Source organism: Cherax quadricarinatus, unplaced genomic scaffold, assembly GCF_038502225.1.
Source record: "Cherax quadricarinatus isolate ZL_2023a unplaced genomic scaffold, ASM3850222v1 Contig500, whole genome shotgun sequence".
NCBI classification, from domain to species: domain Eukaryota; kingdom Metazoa; phylum Arthropoda; class Malacostraca; order Decapoda; family Parastacidae; genus Cherax; species Cherax quadricarinatus.
The window spans coordinates 21,454-42,500 of record NW_027195526.1 but is presented as its reverse complement, the minus strand read 5'-3'; the positions used below and the strand labels follow the sequence as shown (position 1 = coordinate 42,500).

The 21,047-nt window shown below is 40.9% G+C and overlaps 1 protein-coding gene across 3 annotated transcripts in view; it reads left to right on the top strand.

Annotated features, from left to right (window-relative positions):
* The window catches only part of LOC128697889 (gastrula zinc finger protein XlCGF57.1), a 126,764-nt gene that overhangs the window by 100,951 nt on the left and 4,766 nt on the right, over positions 1 to 21,047 (top strand). Inside the window, exon 1 of one of the 3 annotated variants that reach the window (XM_070080473.1) lies at positions 942 to 1,664. The exons of the other annotated variants lie outside the window; for them this stretch is intronic. The gene's annotated coding sequence lies outside the window, so the exon portion shown is untranslated. Of the gene's footprint in view, positions 1 to 941; positions 1,665 to 21,047 lie in introns of those variants that run through there. 3 annotated transcript variants of the gene reach the window in all.

The window sequence follows — 21,047 nt, the reverse complement described above, 5'->3', positions numbered from 1 at the left end:
TGCCTGCCTGTCTGCCTTGCTCTGCCCTGCCTACCACCTGCCTGCCTGTCTTGCTCTGCCCTGCCTACCCACCTGCCTGCCTGTCTTGCTCTGCCCTGCCTACCTGCCTGTCTGCCTGTCTGTCTTGCTCTGCCCTGCCTACCCACCTGCCTGTCTTGCTCTGCCCTGCTTACCTGCCTGCCTGCCTGCCTGTCTTGCTCTGCCCTGCCTACCCACCTGCCTGCCTGTCTGCCTGTCTTGCTCTGCCCTCTCTACCTGCCTGCCTGCCTGCCTGCCTGTCTTGCTCTGCCCTGCCTACCCACCTGCCTGCCTGCCTGTCTTGCTCTGCCCTGCCTACCCACCTGCCTGCCTGCCTGTCTTGCTCTGCCCTGCCTACCCTACATGCCTACCTACCTGCCTTGCTCTAGAATTCCTGCCTTCCTCTCTGCCCTTTCTGCCCTGACTGCCTGCCTGCCTGCCTTGTCCTACCCTACATGCCTACCTTCCTGCCTTGTTCTAGAATTCCTGCCTTCCTCTCTGCCCTTTCTGTCTGCCTGCTTGCTTGCCTGCCTTCTGTCCTGCCTGCCTGCCTTGCCCATCTCTGCCTGCCTGCCTTGACTGCCTGCCTGACTGCCTGCTTGCCTTGCTCTGCCCTGCCTTGCCTGCCTGCCTGCTTGCCTTGCTCTGCCCTGCCTGCCTGCCTGCCTGCCTGCCTGCTTGCCTTGCCTGCCTACCTGCCTGCCTGCTTGCCTTGCTCTGCATTGCCTGCCTGCTTGCCTTGCTCTGCATTGCCTGCCTGCCTGCCTGCCTGCCTGCCTGCCTGCCTGCCTGCCTGCCTGCCTGCCTACTTGCCTGTCTGCCTGCCTGCCTGCCTGCCTGCCTGCCTGCCTGCCTGCCTGCCTGCCTGCCTGCCTTGCTCTGCCCTGCCTTACCCTCCTGGCCTGCCTTTCCTTCCACTGTCCTGCCTGCCTTCCTCTGCCCTGCCTGCCCACCTACCTGCCTGTCTGCCTTGCCCTTCCCTACATGCCTGCCCTGCCCACCTACCTGCCTACTTGCCTTATTCTAAAATTCCTGCCTTCCTCTCTGCCCTTTCTGCCTGCCTGCCCACCTACCTGCCTGTCTGCCTTGCCCTACCCTACATGCCTGCCCTGCCCACCTACCTGCCTACTTGCCTTATTCTAAAATTCCTGCCTTCCTCTCTGCCCTTTCTGCCTGCCTGCCCTGCCTGCCTTGCCTTGCCTGCCTTGCCTGCCTTGCCTGTCTTGCCTGCCTTGCCTGCCTTGCCTGCCCTGCCTGCCCTGCCTTGCCTGCCTTGCCTGTCTTGCCTGCCTTGCCTGCCTTGCCTGCCTTGCCTGCCTTGCCTGCTTTGCCTGCCTTGCCTGCCAGTTGCTTGCCCTGCCTGCCCTGCCTGCCCTGCCTTGCCTGCCTTGCCTGCCTTGCCTGCCCTGCCTGGCCTGCCTGGCCTGCCTTGCCTTGTCTTGCCTGTCTTGCCTGCCTTGCCTGCCTTGCCTGCCTTGCCTGCCTGCCCTGCCTTGCCTCCCTTGCCTCCCTTGCCTGCCTTACCTGCCTGCCCTGCCCACCCGCCCACCTGCCCACCCACCTGATGCCTCCCTGCCTGTGTGCCCTGCCTGCTGTGCCAGCTCTGGTCTGCCTACCCTCCCCGTCAACTCATCTTCATGTGTCAGGTACAGTAGAAGTTACACGTGTGTATGTATTTTAGTGTTTAAGTTACCATAGCTGTGATGTGTTATATGTCTTCTTGAATGTATTAATATCATAACTCAAGGAACAAGCCTACTTCTTTGTTTCTTTAAATCTGTTTACATAATACACTTGTTTTGATTACTTTATAAGTGTGTAAGTGTCGATGTTTATGTAATACACTTGTTTTGATTACTTTAGAAGCGAGTCAAGTGTCAATGTTTACATAATACGGTGGACCCTCGGGTTACAACATCATCGGATAACGAAAAATTTGGATACCGACATGTTTTTGCGTCAAAATATTGGCTTGGTTACCGAAAAAGACTCGGTTAAGGACATTCGTCCCAAACATGTCAGCGCAGTTTGAGTGGCCCAGACATTCCATGTACAGCCAGTGTGCCATTGTTTACAAGCCAGTGAGGACGATTCCATGCGTATATGCGATATATTTTGTATTTTTCCATTGTTTTTAGTGCTTGTAACTGCTAAATAAGCCACCATGGGCCCAAAGAAAGCTTCTAGTGCCAGCCCTGGGGTAAAGAGGGTGATAAACACTATAGAATTCAAGAAAGAGTTTGTAGAAAGATATGAAAGTGGTAGCGGTAGAGGGTGGTAGTATGGGCCAACAGGTCTGATGCAGTGTTCCTGCTTTCTTACGTACACCAGCAAGGGTACTTCCCCACATACCAGCCAGGGTACTTCCCACACACCAGCCAGGGAACTACCCCACATACCAGCCAGGGTACTTCCCACACACCAGCCAGGGAACTTCCCCACATACTAGCCAGGGTACTTCCCCACATACCAGCCAGGGTACTTCCCACACACCAGCCAGGGAACTTCCCCACATACCAGCCAGGGTACTTGCCACACACCAGCCAGGGAACTTCCCCACATACTAGCCAGGGTACTTCCCCACATACCAGCCAGGGTACTTCCCACACACCAGCCAGGGAACTTCCCCACATACCAGCCAGGGTACTTGCCACACACCAGCCAGGGAACTACCCCACATACCAGCCAGGGTACTTCCCACACACCAGCCAGGGAACTTCCCCACATACTAGCCAGGGTACTTCCCCACATACCAGCCAGGGTACTTCCCACACACCAGCCAGGGAACTTCCCCACATACCAGCCAGGGTACTTGCCACACACCAGCCAGGGAACTTCCCCACATACTAGCCAGGGTACTTCCCCACATACCAGCCAGGGTACTTCCCACACACCAGCCAGGGAACTTCCCCGCATACCAGCCAGGGTACTTGCCACACACCAGCCAGGGAACTTCCCCACATACCAGCCAGGGTACTTCCCACACACCAGCCAGGGAACTTCCCCACATACTAGCCAGGGTACTTCCCCACATACCAGCCAGGGTACTTCCCACACACCAGCCAGGGAACTTCCCCACATACCAGCCAGGGTACTTGCCACACACCAGCCAGGGAACTTCCCCACATACTAGCCAGGGTACTTCCCCACATACCAGCCAGGGTACTTCCCACACACCAGCCAGGGAACTTCCCCACATACCAGCCAGGGTACTTGCCACACACCAGCCAGGGAACTTCCCCACATACCAGCCAGGGTACTTCCCACACACCAGCCAGGGAACTTCCCCACATACTAGCCAGGGTACTTCCCCACATACCAGCCAGGGTACTTCCCACACACCAGCCAGGGAACTTCCCCACATACCAGCCAGGGTACTTGCCACACACCAGCCAGGGAACTTCCCCACATACTAGCCAGGGTACTTCCCCACATACCAGCCAGGGTACTTCCCACACACCAGCCAGGGAACTTCCCCACATACCAGCCAGGGTACTTGCCACACACCAGCCAGGGAACTTCCCCACATACCAGCCAGGGTACTTCCCACACACCAGCCAGGGAACTTCCCCACATACTAGCCAGGGTACTTCCCCACATACCAGCCAGGGTACTTCCCACACACCAGCCAGGGAACTTCCCCACATACCAGCCAGGGTACTTGCCACACACCAGCCAGGGAACTTCCCCACATACTAGCCAAGGTACTTCCCCACATACCAGCCAGGGTACTTCCCCACATACCAGCCAGGGTACTTGCCACACACCAGCCAGGGAACTTCCCCACATACCAGCCAGGGTACTTCCCACACACCAGCCAGGGAACTTCCCCACATACCAGCCAGGGTACTTCCCACACACCAGCCAGGGAACTTCCCCAAATACCATCCAGGGTACTTCCCCACATACCAGCCAGGGTACTTCCCCACTCACATAATTTAATTTGATTGGAACTTGCACATGAGTGAATAGAATTATCAAAGCTTATTGCTTGGGAAGCATTGAAAATTGGGTTGGGCAAATACGATTCTGTTAGTGGGATGGTTTGTGAAGGACCTGCCTAGTATGGACCAACAGGCCTGCTGCATTGTTCATGCTTTCTTATGTGCAAACCTTTATGGATGAACATCACCCTGACACAGCTGTTGCAGGCCATGCTGGCAACATCGTCAATGACAATGTTGTGTCTCATATTAGGGAAATCTTAGAGACTCCAGAAACAGAGCTCTCTGGACAGGATTTTTGATGTGACAGGGGTTCAGTGACTCTCAAGCTGGTCCTAGTGGCATTAACCCTTTCAGGGTCGAGAGGCCCTCTCCAAAACTCGTTCTCAGGGTCGAAAATTTTTCGGAAAAAAAAAATTTTTTTTTCTTATGAAATGATAGAGAATCTTTTCCAGGTCATAATGATACCAAAAGTATGAAATTTGATGGAAAACTTACAGAATTATGCTCTTGCGTAGTTAGTGGTCTCGACGATGTTTATGCATTGGGGATTTCACCCATTTTGAGACCTATTTTCGGCCAATTCTTGTGTACTAGTCGACAAAAATCAACTTTAAACTATCCAATAAAGTGGTTAGAAATTGGCAATTTTGCCAATTTCACACAAATTTCAGAAGACGCCAATTTCCAAATAGGGTTCAGAATAAACAAGACAGACATTCCTGGCACTAAAATAACAAGTTCTCTGTTCATTAGTCACATCCCCACACCCCTCTTATATTTCTTTTGCTTTCCACTTTGAATTTTTATTCTTACAAAAAACAGAAGATTTACTGTTATGCAAACTACTGCATTAGTGTAGAAATGGTATAAATAATATCAGTGTACCTGGGAAAGAATATTAGATTCACCAGTTGACGTGTATTGGACGCTTGGCATGATTTGTTTACTTTTGAGCTTTGGTAAAAATTGAACATTTTTGCTACTTTGAGCTCAATTTCAAGGTACTTTTCATTGTGAAACCAGTCAAAATCATTTCAATTTCTGTAATATGTCTTCCATTCTATAAAATGAGACCAGGAAAACTAGAATACAACAATAAATACCATACGAAAATACAGTGCAAAGTCACTGTTTTAACCCTTTGAGGGTTTTCGTCGTACTAGTACGTCTTACGCGTAGGGGTTTTTGACGTACTAGTACTCATAAATTCTAGCGACCTCAAATCTAGTGGGAGAAAGCTGGTAGGCCTTCATATGAAAGAATGGGTCTATGTGGTCAGTGTGCACAGTCTAAAAAAAATCCTGCAGCACACGGTGCATAATGAGAAAAAAAAAACTTTTTCCATTTTTTTTTAATAAATCAGCGACTTTGCAGTGTATTTTCGTATAGTATTTATTGTTGTATTCTAGTTTTCTTGGTCTCATTTTATAGAATGGAAGACATATTACTGAAATAGAGATGATTTTGACTGGTTTTACAATGAAAGGTGCCTTGAAATTGAGCTCAAAGTAGCAGAAATGTTCGATTTTTACCAAACTTCAAAAGTAAACAAATCGTGCCAAGCGTGCAATACACGTCAACTGGTGAGTCTAATATTCTTTCACAAGTGCACCAATAATATTTATACCATTTTTTACACTAATGCAGTAGTCTGCATAACAGTAAATCTTATATTTTTTGTGAGAATAAAAATTCAAAGTGGAAAGCAAAAGAATATAAGAGGGGCCTTGAGACGTGACTAATGACTAGAGGAAATGTCATTTTAGTGCCAGGAATGTCTTTCTTGTTTATTCTGGACCCTATTCCGAAATTGGCATCTTTTGAAATTTGTGTGAAATTGGCAAAATTGCTAAATTCTGACCACTGTACTGGATAGTTGAATTTATAAATGGGTGGTTTCTTGCACCCATTCGATAGAAAAAATGGAGTTCTAGCGAAATATTCATGTTTTTTGTCGACTAGTACAGTGAAATTGGCCGAAAATGGGGCTCAAAGTGGGCAAAATCGCCGATCCGTAAACATCGCCGAGACCACTAACTTTGCGAGAGCATAATTCCGTAAGTTTTCTATCAAATTTCAAACTTTTGGTGTCGTTATGATCGGGAAAAGATTCTCTATCTTTTCATAAGAGAAAATAATTTTTTTTTTTTTTAAATTTGGCCGACCCTGAGAACGAGTTTCGGAGAGGGCCTGTCGACCCTCAAAGGGTTAATCCAAAAACACAGTCAAAGTTTTTTTTTTTCTCATTACGCACTGTGTGCTGCAGGATTTTTTTTTATACTGCGCACACTGACCACATAGACCCATTCTTTCATATGTAGGCCTACCAACTTTCTCTTGCTAGATTTGAAGGCGGTTGAATTTAGGCGTACTAGTACATTAATAACCCTGGTGTGTAAGCCGTACTAGTATGTCAAAAACCCTGAAAGGGTTAACCCTTGGACTGTTGCAGGCCCCTTTCTGAAACTGTCATTCTATGTCGCAAAATATTAAAAAAAAAAAAAAATTCTTTCCAAAATGTTAGGATTATTTTACTGAGTGTTTTAAGCCTAAAAAAATTTTTTTGCCATCAGTAGTAAGTACTGAGGCCATCAGTAGTAAGTACAGAGGCGCAAAGTTGGCAGAAAATGAGCGGCGTATGGCAACAGCGGTGAATGCCGCCCACTCAGTATTCTTTTATTTATTCCAATTCGAAGGTTTCTTGTATTTTCCAATATTATTATTAAGTAGTATTGGCGTCATGAGTAGAGAGAGACTTAGCGATTTTAATGTGTACCTGCACACCAGCACAGTTTTCAAGTATATTTAGGTACAGGTACACATAGGTATAATTGTCAGAGTTCATATGAAATATGCAGTAACTTAAAACACTTGAAATTTTGGAAAGTTTCCTGACATAATAGATGTGGTCACAGAGACTGTAAACAAACCGGGTGGGGCGCGCCATATTTGAAAGACCGTTTGCCGTATTGCAAATTTTGGTCATAATTTGACATCGCTGTATTAGTGGAATGCCATTAGGCGAAATGCCGTAAAGTGGGGCCCTACTGTATATTACTAAATTTAAAAGGAGAAACTTTCATTTTTCCTTTTGAGCCACCCTGCCTTGGTGGGATATGGCCAGTTTGTTAAAAGAAGAAGCGTATGATAGGGTGGGTAAGGAAGCAATGTGACAGATGTAAGTGTATATAATAGGTACTAAATTACTAAATGCTGTAAAGAGTTTTCATGAGGACAGTGAGGCTCAGGTTAGGGTGTGTAGGAGAGAGGAAGATTACTTTCCAGTAAAAGTAGGCCTTAGACAGGGATGTGAAATGTCACCATGGTTGTTTAACATATTTATGGATGGAGTTGTAAAAGAAGTAAATGCTAGGGTGTTGGGGAGAGGGGTGGGATTAACAGACTCAGTGTTTTCTTCTCCACCATAGGAAAGAATCTAGTGAGCAGAATCCCAAGCTCAGACACCTGTCCATCAGACTACCTCACGGGCACCTACCTGAATACACTATTCCTAGCTCCGACTAACCTAACAGAAATCTCGCTCATCATCAACACACTTAAAACCAAGGCAGGAGATATAAATGTACAAAAAAGCTTCTCAAGTACTGTCACCAATTATTGCAACACTCTTTAACAAGTCCCTCAAATCCTCCACCTTCCCATCTATTCTCAAAATAGCAAGGGTCACCCCGATCCACAAGGAGGTGATCAAGCAGACCTGAATAACTATAGAGCAACATCTGACTTACCTCTGCTCTCTAAAATCTTAGAAAAATTAATTCATAGGCAGATCTATTCCTACCTCGTCTCCCACAACACAGTCAGCACCTCTCAGTTTGGATTCAGGACTAATAAAAACACGAATGATGCTATTACACACATGCTAGAACTAATATACACCGCTCTCGAGAAAATGAAGTCCCACTGGGCATCTTCATTGATTTACATAAAGCTTTTAATACAGTTGACCATGATTTGTTGCACATAAAATTGACACACTGTGGTATAAGAGGGCACTCCCTCAACTGCCTAAAGTCATACCTTAGCAACAGAAGCCAATATGTGTACACAGATTGAGCTAACTCTTCCAAACAACCAATTACAGTCGGGGTCCCACAAGGAAGTGTCTTTGGCCCACTCCTCTTTCTCATTTACATCAATGACCTACTGAATGCATCACAACTACTTAAACCCATAGTATTTGCAGATGACACAACATACGTCTTCTCTCACCTAAACTCAGCCATACTGGATAGCACTGTAAATGCTGAATTGCAGAAGATATCTACCTGGATGATGACAAACTTACTCTCAATGCTGACAAAACCTATTTTATTCAGTTTGGAAACAGAGCCACAAATGATCCATTTAGCATAACGCTAAACGGATCACCTAACAAAAGATTCACAGAGGGAAAACTCCTAGGAATCCACCTTGACAGTAGCCTCAAATTTCAGACACTTCTTTCTTTCTTTCAACACACCGGCCGTATCCCACCGAGGTGGGGTGGCCCAAAAGGAAAAATGAAAGTTTCTCCTTTTACATTTAGTAATATATACAGGAGAAGAGGTTACTAGCCCCTTGCTCCAGGCATTTTAGTTGCCTCTTACAACACGCATGGCTTACGGAGGAAGAATTCTGTTCCACTTCCCCATGGAGGTAAGAGGAAATAAACAAGAACAAGAACTAGTAAGAAAAATAGAAGAAAACCCAGAGGGGTGTGCATATACGTATATGCTTGTACATGTATGTGTAGTGTGACCTAAGCGTAAGTAGAAGTAGCAAAACGTACCTGAAACCTTGCATGTTTATGAGACAGAAAAATGGACACCAGCAATCCTACCATCAGGACGGTAGTACCTCCCTGGGCGGTTGCTGTCTACCAACTTACTACCTAGAAAATTTCAGACACATATACAATAAATTTCCAAGAAAATTTCTAAGACAGTAGGCATACTATCAAAGATACGGTATTATGTTCCACAATCAGCTCTCCTTGCACTGTATCACTCGCTCATTTACCCCTATCTCATCTATGGAATTTGTGCATAGGGATCAACAACATTAAATCACCTAAGACCACTAATAACTCAGCAAAAGGCTGCATTCAGAATGATAACAAATTCCCACTCCAGACAGCATACTCCACCAATACTCAAAGGTCTAAAACTACTCGCCTAAAGAACATCTATACCGATTCTTGTGCCTACTACATACATAGACCACTACACTCAAACATAAACCCTGCACTCAAACTCCTCCTCACCAACCTTAGCAGGACACATGACTGTAACACAAGACACAGATCACTCTTTGATGTACCCAGTGTCCATCTCACACTGTAAAAGTTTTACCTCTATGCACATAAAGGTTCCAAAAATTTAGAATTCATTACCAGTAAATACCAAATTAACACAGTCTGTACAACAATTTAAGACTCTTCTTAAAAACCACCTACTCACCATAAACTAAATACATACTCAGTACTTAACTTTAACTAAAAATCTCCCATTTACCTAAATCTCAAAACTTCAAAAATAAATACGAGAAGCTCATTACATTACCTCATACTGTAACTACTTTCAACAATACACATTGTAATATTCCCATAATATAATTTAAATAATTACTGTGATATATACAACCTGTAAAATACATTCAACTTGTGCCATTGTAATATCCCCATATTGTAATTTGAGTAAACTTACTGTTTGCTATATATTCAAATTCAAATTCAAATTCAAACTTTATTCTCTATAAGTATTACAATGCTGAGTTTACAGAATTTGGTTATTGTGTGGTTTACATGTAGTAAAATAATAATTACAGAGTGTACCACTAGAACGCCTAGCATGGCTAGACATTTCGGGCAGACTTATATTAAATCTTAGGTTTAAAATGTTACAGAATTATGAGATAAGTTGGTATTATGGCTAAGTGACTAAATACTAGTTGTGAGTTTAGCAATGTGAATGCTTTTGTTTTGGCACTATACATAGTTTCAGTATTGGAGTATCACAGGCCAACTTTTGACTAGTTAAGATTCATTATTTTGAGATTGAGATTGATATTTCTGTTTATGGTCAAATGGGTGAGTGAGTGTAAGTGTGAACCACCAGGTGGTATTCGTATTATTAGTTGACAGGGTGTATCAGGGAGATAAGATGTTTTCTGATGGTAGTTTTGAAGGTGATGAATGTGTCTGCAGTTTTGGAATTTTCAGGTAGGGTGTTCCAGATTTTAGGGCCTTTGACATACATTGAATTTTTGTAAAGGTTTAGTCGGACACGGGGAATGTCATAGAGATGTTTGTGTCTGGTGTTGTGCCTGTGGGTTCTGTCACAACTATCAAGAAAGCGTTTTAGGTCAAGGTTAATATTGGAATTTAAGGTCCTGTAGATGTAGATTGCACAGTAGTAAGTGTGGATGTACTGAACAGGGAGTAAGTTTAGATCTATGAAGAGTGGGGGGGTGTGTTGCCAGGGATGGGATTTAGTGATTATTCTTACTGCGGCTTTTTGTTGGGTTATTATTGGCTTTAGGTGTGTTGCTGCAGTTGAACCCCAAGCACAGATAGCATAGGTGAGGTATGGATATGTAAGTGAATGGTATAGTGTGAGAAGGGCAGTTTGCGGCACATAGTATCGTATCTTGGAGAGGATCCCAACCGTTTTGGATACTTTTTTGGTTATGTGTTGGATATGGGTGCTGAAGTTCAGGTTGTTGTCGAGGTATAAGCCTAGGAATTTGCCCTCATTATGCCTGGTAATTAGAGTGTTGTCGATCTTAATGTTAATTTGCGCATCTCCTGCTCTGCTACCAAACATAATGTAGTAGGTTTTGTCAACGTTAAGCGTAAGTTTATTGGCTGTCATCCAAGTCGATATTTTGATCAGCTCCTCATTAACAATGGTGTTGAGGGTTGCAAGATTAGGGTGAGAGATGACATAAGTCGTGTCGTCAGCAAAGAGAATGGGGTTCAGGTGTCAAGATACGTTTGGAAGATCATTGATGTATATGAGGAAGAGCAGGGGACCAAGGACACTTCCCTGCGGAACTCCAGTATCAAGTGGCTGTGTTGTTGATGCTGTGTCTTTAATGGTGACATACTGATACCTATTAGTAAGGTAAGATTTGAAATATGCAAGCGCATGGCCTCTTATACCATAATGGTCAAGTTTGTGGAGTAGTATGCCGTGGTCTACTGTGTCAAAAGCTTTTCTTAGGTCAATAAAAATTCCTAGTGGATATTCCTTATTTTCCAATGCTGTGTAATCAGATCTAGCATTTTTATAATTGCATCGTTAGTGCTTTTATTTTTCCTGAATCCAAATTGGCAGGGGTTGAGTATGTTTTGTGACGTTATAAATGAATATAGTCTCCTGTGCACGAGTTTCTCAAAGATTTTGGATAGCAATGGTAAGTTTGATATTGGCCTAGAGTGTGACTTTGTCAATGGTCCAAGTCAGACCGAAACGTCGTCGTAAGCTTCTCTCTTTTATGTGCGGGTTATTTGTGTATTGTTCCAGTCACGGTATTGTGCCTTTTTGTTATTTATTTTTGGCCTATAGTTGTTTAAATCTGTAGGGTCACCACCTTTATGTATTGGTGTAACCCTTGCCGTCTTGAGTAGTTTCGGGAAGGTGCTAGCTTCTAGTGACTTGTTAAAAAGCAATGAGATAGTATGCGAGAGGACATGGGCCACTCTCTTGTACAATAATGGTGGGACATGAGACAGATTCCCTGAGTTATTTTTAAGTGACTTTATAATCTCGGTGACTTCCGTGGGCTCAGTTGGAGCAAGATAGAAGGAATTTGGGAAATTCCCATCTAGGTAGTCCCCGGCATGGGCATTGGTACGTGGGATTTTATTGGCGAGATTAGAACCTATGGTTGAGAAGAAGTCGTTTATCATGTTAGCTGTGTCAGTGGGTTGCAGTGGTGTTTCATTAGGTTTAGTTAGGACAATATTCTTGTTTTTTTTTTCAGTTTGTGGGTCCCTAGAATCTGAGAGAGTGTTTTCCAGGTCTTTTTTATATCTCCTCTAGTGTCTGTGAATCTACTGGAGTAGTACAGTTGTTTGGCTTTCTTTATTACTTTGGTGAGGACTGATGAATAGTGTTTAACCCTTTCAGGGTCCAAGGCCCAAATCTGGAGTCACGCACCAGTGTCCAAGAATTTAAAAAAAAAAAAATTTGTTATTTTTTCTTATGAAATCGTAGAGAATCTTTTTGTGAAGGTAATAAAACAAAAAGTACGAAATTTGGTGGAAAATTGACGAAATTATGCTCTCGCGAATTTTGATGTGTCAGCGATATTTACGAATCGGCGATTTTGCCGACTTTGACTCCCATTTTAGGCCAATTACATTATTCCAGTCAACCAAATTCTTAGCTATTTCACTAGTATTACTTCTATTCTATCGATTGAGCACAAGAAATCGCCAAGTCAACTGTTTCAACTACAAAATAAAGTGATCGGAAATTGTTAATTTGGCCAACTTAACACAAAGTTCAAAATATTCCAATTTCAAAATAGGGTCCAGAATGAACAATGTAGGCATTCCTGGCACTAAACTAACATTTCCTTTGTTCATTAGTTATGTTTTGAGGCTTTACAAATAAATTCCATTTTGATTTTTTATTCACATAATGAATTTTTATTCACACCAAAAAATAGAAGATTTACTGTTATGCAATACTGTAATAATTGTATAAATATCATCACCATATTTCTGAATGTATATTAGACCCACCAGCTGATGTGTATTAAACGTGTGAGGTCGTTTGTTTACTCTTGAATATCGGCAAAAATTTAACATTTCTGCTACTTTGAGCTCAGTTTCAAGCCATTTCCAGTGCTAAAACCAATCAAAATCATCTCTATTTCTGTAATATGTCTTCCATTCTATCAAATGAGACCAAGAAATCGCAAATACAACTATAAAAAACATACGAAAAAACACTGCAAAGTTGCTGTTTTAATCGAAAAATCATGATTTCATTTTTTTTCTCTCATTATACACAGTGTGCTGCAGGATCTGTTTTATGTGGTGCACACATACCACATAGATGTATTCTCTCATATCTAGGCCCAAATGTACCACTCACAGTTTATCAGAGTGAGCTGAGCTCATGGCGTAGATCTACGGTTTGGACCCTGAACGTAAAGCTGTAGATCTACGGGACGGACCCTGAAAGGGTTAAGAATATCTTTGTGTATTAAGCCCTGTCTATATTGCTTTTCATATTGGTGTTTCTTATCAATGGATTTCAGAATGGTGCTGGTTAGCCATGGGCAACCAAGCCGTTTGTTTGTGATCTGTTTCATTTTTATAGGACAATGTTTGTTGTATAGTCTAAGTAGTTTGTTAAGAAAAATGTCTGTCCAGTCGTCAATACCATTGGCCTTGGAAAATTCTGTAGGCCAGTCAACAGTCTCTAGGTCAGCTGTGAACTTCCTTATTGAGGCCTCATCATGGAGTCTAAATGAGACTTTGTTGTATTCAAGTGGTGGTTTACTAATGTTTGTCAAGAGGAAGGTAGGGTAGTGGTCTGTAGTGCTATCTGTGATTATCCCTGATTTAAGAGGGGCTAGTATATTGGTCCATATGTGGTCTATTATGGTTGCACTTGTTTCAGTGAGCCTGGTTGGTTTAGTTATTGTTAGTATGAGAAGTGCGTTGTTCATATTGTTGATGAAATCAGTTACAGGCTGATCATCTAGTATGTCAAGGTTGATCTTGAAGTCTCCAGCTAAGAGAAGGTGGTGCTTATTCATTTGTCTGTTTGTTATTAGTGCCTTTAATTTCTCTCTGAAGTTTGGGATGTTAGTGTGGGGTATCCGGTAAATGGCACCGATTGTTATAGGCGTCTTAAGGTTTTTTAGAGTAAAATTAGCAAAAATGTATTCTCCATATTCATCACTAAAGCAATTGGTGCTGATACAAGATAATTGTCATCATAGTGTTTGCTTAAGGACCTGATGTTGTAGTTAAGTACTGATAGACTTTTAGCATTGTTTAGGATAGTGGTGGCTTGTGATGCTGTGTAATAAAGGCAGTTACTTTCCAATAGGTTTTGATTGTGTGTCAGATTATGGAGGTTTAGATCAGGGTCAACGTGATCAATCATCTTCTAGGTTTAAATTATGGTTATTTATATCCTGAGTTGTGTGTTGAGTTTTAGTACTGATATCTGTAGTGGTGGGAAGTTTGGACAAGTATATAGCTATAGCATTTTGATCATGTAGAGTATAGTCACTAATACACATAATGAAGTTGGTGTTGTCTATGTGTTGTGCTGGAATGAGCTAAAGTACAAATAAACTAATAATATAAAAATACAAATTAAAAATAGCACAAGACTCTCACTTGTAATTGCACTAAGGTCTAATGTAGTGACTTTGGTATAGTCTATGTATTGACCTAGAGTGAGCAATAGTACAACTAGGTTTAATCTAATAATGTAGAAATACAAATTAAAAATAGCACCAGGCTCTCACTAGTAATTACACTATGGTCTAATATAATGACTTTGGTACTGACTATGTACTGAGCTTGAATGAGCTATAGTACAACTGAGTTTAATCTAATGATATAAAAAAGGCACAAGACTCTCAGTTGTAATTGCACTAAGGTGTTATATAAGTTGTTTACAAGAATTAGAGTATAACTAGATTTAAATTGACAAGATAAAATATACAATAGAAAAAAAAAAAAAATATATATATATATATATATATATATGTATGAGGTAGTTGGTACTAGTTAGCAAAAGATAGTTAAGGGCCTTGAACAATAATATAATTGAAATATACACTAATTGCACACACAACATAGTCACTATGATATGAAAACAATCTTAGAGTAGGACTTACAATATAAACTTATAATATAAAAATACAAATTGAAATGGTACTTGCAATTGCACTAGGGTCTGGTATATGTTGTTGACAAGATCAAGAGTATAACTAGATTTAAATTGACAAAATAAAATTCACAATTAAAGTACCAAAAGAATAATAGTAAAAAATAACAATGGTAATGTCTTGGTTATAATATGATAGTAAGATGGTAGACAGGTAGACAGGTACACAGGTACACAGGTACACAGGTACAAAGGATAATATAAAGGTTGGAGTTGAATATACAAACTTGAAAATTTGGCAACAAAATGTTATGGGAAGTATAAAATAATGTTTATTGTACAAAAGTAAAATTGACTGGTAGTAAATATGGTGTTTAATAAAATTTTAGTAAGTAATAATGATTACAAAAAAAGTGAAAAAGTAATGTTTATTTCATTCAATATTGCACTGGTAGTTATATTTGAGGTTATATGGCAGTACAAGGTAATTAAGAGTACTCTAAGATAGTAAATGTGGTATTAAAACAGATAAAGGTAATTAGACAAGTAATTGTTATTAAATGTCAAAAATGTTGAGAGTAAATTGAAATTATAGTAAAAATGGTAATTATTAATTTTAGTAAGTAATATCAATTGATAGTATTTAAAAAAAATATGAGGTAGTAATATGGACAGAGAAAGTATCAATTCAGCTAATGTTTAAGCAAACAATAATAAATAAGAAAATTACATAAGGTGACTTAAGCTTACTAGTAAAATCACAAAATGAGGTAGTTGATTACAGGAGGGCCCCACTTATACGGCGGGTTAGGTTCCAGGCTACTGCCGTAAAGTGGAACACCCTTTTTTTCCACTTACAAATGCATACAAACACTAGATAACAAGTTTACACTAACATATATTATGTTAGCAATAGAACCAGGCATCAAAAAAAACAATAAAAAAGTACAATACACACATAGTGCACTCATTACTTACCTTAAAATATTTATAGTCTTAATCTAGGGTGAGACAAGTAGTATTTATTGTAAGAAATCAAGTGTGGTATGTATGGTAGTCAGCCAGGCTACCATACCAGGCCACCCCACCCACACATACTATTCTATGATATTTAAGCATCCCAGAGCGATAAAATGTATATACAGTTCACTCATTACTTACCTTAAAATATAGGGTGAGATGAGTAGTATTTATTGTAAAAAATCAAGTGTGGTATGTATGGTAGTCAGCCAGGCTACCATACCAGAGAGAAAGAATGAGTGCATGAGAGAGGACAGGCGCAGAGTTATGTAAACAAACCAGGCGAAGGTAAGTTTTGTAAACAGTGTACACGTCTGGTTTGTGTACAAGTTACATTGTGTACAGGTTGTCTCTACATTGATATGGTAGAATAAATAAAGAAGAACACTCCCATTCTCATGTAACATCATTTTGAGAAGAAATGATGCTCTGAGTGAAGGCAATGGAAGTAAGTCACTCTGACTTTTTTGGGTTATCCTAGGTTCTCTACACATATGTTGTTATGTATTTATGTTATGTATCGTGTTTATTATATAATTTTGAAAAAAATATCACGGATGGATTAATGAAAATGTGTATATTAATGTAGTATACAACATTTAATGATACATCGAGCTCAGACAGCGTAAACAAACTGAACAGGTTGTGGACGATCACTCGGTCAGGCGAAATAGACGGTATTAATACGTGTCCGGTTTTAGTTCATTCATGTACATTTGTAAGAGTTTGTGAAACTTTTACCTTATAATATTTTTATTATTATTATGATAATTAAATCACGAAACAAATACTCTTACACTGTGTACAAGTTAGTACAGAATTATAGCTATAAAGTGAAGGCATACGAAAGGAATATTTTTCTACAGTTATCCCTAGTAACAGGTGACGGGCTAGAGAAAACGTAATTCTTCCAACACTTCTACAAACCGTTTGGTAAACATCTCATATATATTTGTATAAATTTTTATACTGTGGGTGCATGTATCATGTTTGTGTGTTACATAATGTGTTTCTTATATAATTTTGAAAAAAATATCATAGATAGATTAAGGGAAATGTCTATATTAACGTAATATGCGACATTAATGCGCCCAAGAGATTATTATTATTATTATTATTATTATTATTATTATTATTGCATCAAGAGTAGAGAGACTTAGTGATTTTAATGTGTACCTACATGCCAGCACAGTGTGTAAGTTTATTTAGGTACAGGTGTACACAAGTTTAATTATCAAGTACAATACATATAAAATATACAATAACTTTAAAACACTTAAAATTTTGGAAAGTTTCCAGACATAATAAGGAGATGTGCTCAGGGAGAATGTAAACAAACTCGGTGGGCAGCTGTGACCGTATTAGAAAGACAGGTGGGGGGAGCCGTATAGCGAGTTTTGGTCATAATTTGAAATATCCGTATTAGCGGAACGCCGTAAAGCAAAACGCCGTAAAGCGGGGCCCTGCTGTATTTAATTACTAAGAGATTGTACAATGAAATTTGAACAATAATGGAGCAAAACATACACTACACTACGTAGGCTTTTAGGTTGGACATTGTTTAGTTATTCTCTGTAAGATTAGTATCCCTGAGAAATCGTGATAGATCATTCTCATTTGTGATTGTGTACAGTTGACCTAAATTTGTTTTCCTAACTAGAATTTTCCCATCCCGTGTGAAGCATTGGTGTATTGTGTCATTATTCTCCCGCTTAAGTTTTCTGACTCTATACAGGAGGTTCTGACGTTTTTTGGTAAGACACTCGTTAATGTATACCTCTTTCTTTACTTTAATAGATGCAATAATTAAGTCTTTTTTCCTGTCATGTGAGTGGAATCTAAGCATAACACTTTTTCTACTATGGGATCCTAGTAACCTGGCTTCTTTTATTTCTGACTCTGGTACTGTAACTTTTGTTTGGTCCTTTATGTTTGTTTGGTTCATATCACTGGGAAAAAGTGGACTGTTAACTATTCCTGCGTCCGATAGTTTATCTTGTTCAGTTTTATCTTCTTGGAGAGCAAAGTAGTCACTGAACTGGTTATCTAAGTTGTTCTTCCATTCTTTTACTGCTTCTTCAACCTTAGTATTAAGAGATATTATTTGTTGGGTATGGCTATCTATGACTGTCTGGATGGTCTTGCCACAGTTAGTCATTCCTGGTGTTGATAACTTTTGTTCAAGACTGAGGATTTTGTTCTCGAGTTGTGTCATCCTGGTGTCTTGTTTTGTTAGCGTCTCTCGAAGGTTCATATTTTCAATAACTAAGTTGGAGATGCATGTCTTTAGGGTATCTGGATCGTTGGTCATACCTGAGAGACTACTTGGTAGGTTGAATCCGGGGAAGAGAGGGGAGGATGGGCTGGTGGCAGCCATGTTTGTTGTTATTGTTGTGGTGTCGCCTTGAGTGGTGGTGAGTGGGGTGGTTGCTGGGCCGGCGTCCTCCTGACTACACTTGTTGAATAGTTGATTTTTCAGTGTTTTCTTGCTGGCCTTGGTGCTGTTTCCTCTTAGATTGCGCCTCATAATACTACAGGAATTGTTGTAGTTAAGAAGAAGTTGTAGTTATACAAAGTTTAGGGTTACGTTGTTCGGCTGGCAGCGGGGTGTTGTTTTCGGTTTGTGGGCAGTCTTCCTTTGATCTCTATTATTTTCGATTTGTAGGTTTCACTGTTGGTAATCTTTGGTCATTCTGGGTGCTACATTGGGTAGTGCAGTTTTGCTTGTAACTAGGTCATCATAGGAGCATTGGTAGCTCTGATAGTTGGAGAAAAGTACGGAGCTTGGAGGTCGCTGCTGCCGCTGCCGCTGTGTTTGAAATCTGAAAAACAGATGTACAACTTTAACAAACTATGATCTATTTGTCTAGTATTAAGTAGTCTGTAAGCCATTAAAGTTAGTCTGCCCATAATGCCAAGGCATGATAGTGGCTCTTTGCACTGCAACTCATTTTTGTAATTACATAGTCACAATGTAAACTTGCAAGGAAATAAAAAGTTGTGTTTTTATTGTATTAAATACAAAATGGGAGTTGATACAGATACTTTTTGCTGATGATACTGTGCTTTTGGAAAATTCTAAAGAAAAGTTGCAAAGGTTAGTGGACTAGTTCAGGAGGTTATGTAAAGAAAGTTTAAAGTGAACATAGATGAAAGTGAGGTGATGAGGGTATCAAATGAGTTAGGTAAAGAAAAATTGGACATCACATTAGAAGGAGGGAGTATGGAAGAAGTGAAAGTGTTCATATATTTGGGAGTAGATTTGTCAGATGGGTTTATGAAGGACGAGGTTAACCATAGAACTGAAGGATGAAAAAAAAAGTGAGTGGCACATTGAGGTGTCTGTAGAGACAAAAAATGTTATCCATGGAGGCAAAGAATGGAATGTATGAGAGTATAGTGGTACCACTTACATGGGTGTGAAGCTTGGGTTGTGTATGCTGCAACAAGGAAGAGGATGGAGACAGTGGAGATGCTGTGTCTAAGGGCAATGTGTTGTGTAAATATTATGCAGAAAATTCATTGTGTGGAAGTTAGGAGGAGTTGTGGAGTTACAGAAAGCATTATTCAGAGGGCTGAAGAGGAGTTATTGAGATGGTTTGGTCATTTAGAGTGGATGGAGCCAAATGGAATGATTTGGATTGTATATAAATCTGTAGTGTAGGGGAGGGGAGGTAGGAGTTGTCTTAGGAAAGGATGGAAGGAGGGAGTAAAAGAGGTTTTGTGTGTCTGGGGTCTTGACATGCGGCAGGCACGTGTGAGCGGGTTGGATATGAGTAAATAGAGACAAATGGTTTTTGGGACCTTACGAGCTGTTGGAGTGTGAGCAAAGTAATATTTCATGAAGGGATTCAGAGAAACTGGTTAGCCAGACTTGAATCCTGGAGGTGGTGAATATAATGCCTGCATTTTAAAGGAGGGGTTTGGGATATTGTCTATTTGGAGTGACATCTAAACTGTCATATCTGGGCACCTCTACGAAGACAGTGATTATGTGTGAATGATGGTGAAAGTGTTGAGTGTTGGTGAAAGTGTTTCTTTTTTGGGTCACCCTGCCTCAGTGGGAGACAGCCGATGTGTTAACCCTTTCAGGGTCCAGAGGCCAAATCTCAAAGGGTGCACCAGGGTCCAAGAATTTTTTGAAAAAAAAAAAAAAAAATTATTTTTTCTTACAAAATTAAAGATGATCTTCTGTAAGTAATAAAACCAAAAAATAAAATTTTCTGATCAGTAGTTATCGAGATATAGAGCCGTGAAGTTGACCCTCAATGACCTGGTGGCGGCAACATCGGCAACTTTTATAATGTCGCATTATTTTATTTTAGGTTTTTGATACTTTTTTCTTTTCCAATATTTTTTTCCAGTAACTTTTGTGGCCTGTGAGACCAGTATAATGTATATTGTATAAGTGTACACTCATTGTATTCAACACAATAACTGCACTAATTTGTTTATCATTATATTGCTTACAAAACCTGTTTACAAGTTTATTGTAAACAATATGATGAAAATATTAGTGCAGTTATTGTGGTGAATACAACAGTACCATATAGTACCATATGGTTCAATGGTACCATAGGGTACAATGGTACCATATGGTACAATATGGTACAATGGCACCACATGCTACAATGGTACCATATGGTGCAATGGTACCATATGGTGCAGTGGTACCACATGGTCCCAAGCCCATGATGACACTCTTCAGGTCGCTTGTTCTATCTAGGCTGGAATATTGCTGCACTCTAACAGCACCTTTCAAGGCAGATGAAATTGCCGACCTAGAAAATGTACAAAGAACCTTCACGGCGCGCATAACGGAGATAAAACACCTCAATTACAGGGAGCGCTTGAAGTTCCTGAACCTGTACTCCCTGGAACGCAGGCAGGAGAGATGCATGATTATATACACCTCGAAAATCCTAGAGGAACTAGTATTGAACTTGCACAAGAAAATCACTCACTACAAAAGCAAAAGACTCGGCAGACGATGCAACATCCCCCGAATGAAAAGCAGGGGTATCACTAGCACGTTAAGAGAACACAATAAGCGTCAGGGGCCCAAGACTGTTCACCTGCCTCCCAGCATACATAAGGGGGATTACCAATAGACCCCTGGCTGTCTTCAAGCAGGCACTGGACAAGCACCTAAAGTCGGTACCTGACCTGCCAGGCTGTGGCTCGTACGTTGGAT